At 52.4% G+C, this 2,592-nt stretch overlaps 1 pseudogene; it reads right to left on the minus strand.

Annotated features, from left to right (window-relative positions):
* Positions 1-1,163: 1,163 nt before the first annotated feature.
* On the minus strand, positions 1,164-2,358 carry LOC119921710 (annotated as a pseudogene).
* Positions 2,359-2,592: the final 234 nt, after the last annotated feature.

Consider the following 2,592-nt stretch of genomic DNA (forward strand, 5'->3'; position numbering starts at 1 on the left):
GCGCTTTACAAATGCCATTATTATAATTTTTCAGACCCCCAATCACCTTCCTGAAAATGAAGCGGAAGCTGAGCCGATTTTTGAATCTTACTCTCCCTAGCGCTCGGTAAAGTGCTCTGCCCCCAGTGGGGACTCAATAAATCCCATCGATTGACCAAAGAAGCCGATTCCCCCGAGTCACCTGGAGGTCTTGATGGCAGTCATCCAGCAATTCAGGACTGAGGGCTAGACCAAACTTAGTTATTTATATTATAAACATATCTTATTTCTAGTAATGTAAATACTATGTACTCCAGATTGTGAGTTCTTTGTGGGCAGGGAATGTGTCCCCCAACTCTGTGATATTGTAGACTTTCAAACACTCAGCAAGGTACTCTGCATGCAGTAAGCTCCCATGAAATCTGACGGATCTACCGATTACTTCTGCAATTCAGACACTAAATTTAGCTAATTGTTACAAATAAAGGCAGAGCTTAATCTCTACCCATCGGGACGTATCCCCCTTTCTTCTATCCCACGTTTTGGCACTGGTCCAGCCGTGGCCCAGTGGGGCTCTTGACGGCCCTACAGCCAATGCCTTATCTGGACAGGCATGAGGGGGATCCCATTTCCTCGCTTCCATGCTATTCTTCGGCGGTTTCCAACAGCAGCGTACATCAAATAGGACAAAGCGAAATAGAATAGGAAAATTCACGCACCGAAGTTCCAGGGAAGAGAGGATATCCACTCCCAAGGATGCCAAGAGGTTTACTGCATGTGGACCTGAACCAACCTATCGTGGAGTGTTGAGAATAACCACTGTCTGCATGACCACCATTGCTACTCCAGTCTGATGGGAACACGGCCGATTGCATCTCCCAGGCCACAGCCGTGGCTTGATCCAGGCACTGGGCTACATTGCAGGAACGGTAATAGAGTAAACTATCACGACAAGTGCTGAGAACACGATCTACACATTTCTCAACTCCCACGTGCAGAGGCAGAATACGAATTATGGCCTGAGGTTATTCTTAGTGCTCCTTGGCTGGGGGAGAATAGTAAGCTTGTGAGAACGAGGGCCACAACCAAGTGTGAGGCCCGAAAGGCCACAAACTGGTGCGGACAATAAACCACCGCCTGGGTCAGAGACCTCCACGAAGATGCCGAGATCTCCCCACGGACGGCTACAAACCAGTAGGACCATCAACCACCGCCCGGGTCAAGGACCTGCCCTCTTCACATCTCCTTCCCCTCCTACACACTCCACCACGGGTTTCTCCCGAGGAGCTAACCCACGTGCGGGTGGCAGCTCTGGAGCTGCTGGCAGCTGTGGCCGGCTGCTGGGTGACGGAGGAGGAAGCCTGCCTCCAGCAGGAGCTGATCCGCTGCCTCCTCCCTGTCCTTTTCCACTTAAAGGACGAGCACTCCACAGTGGGCAAAGTGAGTCTCCCCGACCCTGCACAGTCCCCTTCATCTCGGTCCCTGGTCCTGGCCTCTTCTCCCCTCTAAAACTCACCCTCGGATTCTCCATTTCATAAAAGCCAGATACATATTCTTCTGGCTGGCCCAGAGCATCGACTGGGGGTACACCCAAGTAGTTGGATGGACACTAAGCGGAGAGGAGAGGGAGAGCACGGGCTATGGTACCATCTGGGAGGCCTTGGTGAGTAGGACTGGGATGGGTGGGGGGCTGGAGGGGCGGCCTTGAGTCTAAGGGGGAATTGTGGGCCCGGATGTCTCCTGGGAGGCACATCGATGGCATATCGGGGGTAATTAGCATATGCAGAGCACTGTTCCCAGCACTTGGGAGAGTTCAGTTGAACAGCTAGTGGACACGGTCCCGATCTACAATGACTTCCAGGCTAGAGGGGTTGATTTGGAAAATGGACCAAGAGGAGGGTAAGAGCCCAGTGCCCTGGGGTGGAACGAGGTTTTGGGGACTTGGGGGTGGGAATCTACAAGCCTGTTTGGGATGGGCAGGGGTCTCTCACTCTCCTTCTCTTCCTGCTCAGATGGAGAGCTTTGAGGACAACCATGCCATTTTCTTGTCCCAAGCTCTGGCTTATACCAACTGCCCACAACCAGATGTGAAATTTACGGCCGTGCTCGTCTTCGGTGAGTGGAGAGTGGAAGGCACTGGGGAAAGAAAGGAAAACATACAAAAAACCAACAAAAAAGCGCCATGTTCTGGCCCAGCCCCTTTTCTTTGCCGGATCCCAGATGTGGCCCCTCTTGGTTTCTCCTCCATGCCTCTGGGGACTGGATATGGAAGCCGAGCGGCAATAGTCCTTCTAGAAAACGGGTGAATGGATGGATAGGCAAACAAATTAGAAAATAAAAATACAAACCGTCGGGATCATCAACCACCGCCCGGGACATGAACCTGCCCCGTTCCCATCTCCCGCCCTTCCTACACACTCTAACGGGGGTTTCTTCTCAGGAGAGACCCCAAATACAGGCTGCTCCCGTGGAGCTGCTGGGAACCGTGGCTGGTGGCTGGTCGATAGAGAAGGAAGCCTGCCAACTACAACATTGATGTTCCACTGCCTCCTCTCTGTCCTCTTCCACGCAATGGACCAACACCCTACAGTGAGCAAAATGCGTCTTCCCCAC

The sequence above is a fragment of the Tachyglossus aculeatus genome, assembly GCF_015852505.1.
Source record: "Tachyglossus aculeatus isolate mTacAcu1 chromosome 12 unlocalized genomic scaffold, mTacAcu1.pri SUPER_6_unloc_4, whole genome shotgun sequence".
Lineage (NCBI taxonomy): Eukaryota > Metazoa > Chordata > Mammalia > Monotremata > Tachyglossidae > Tachyglossus > Tachyglossus aculeatus.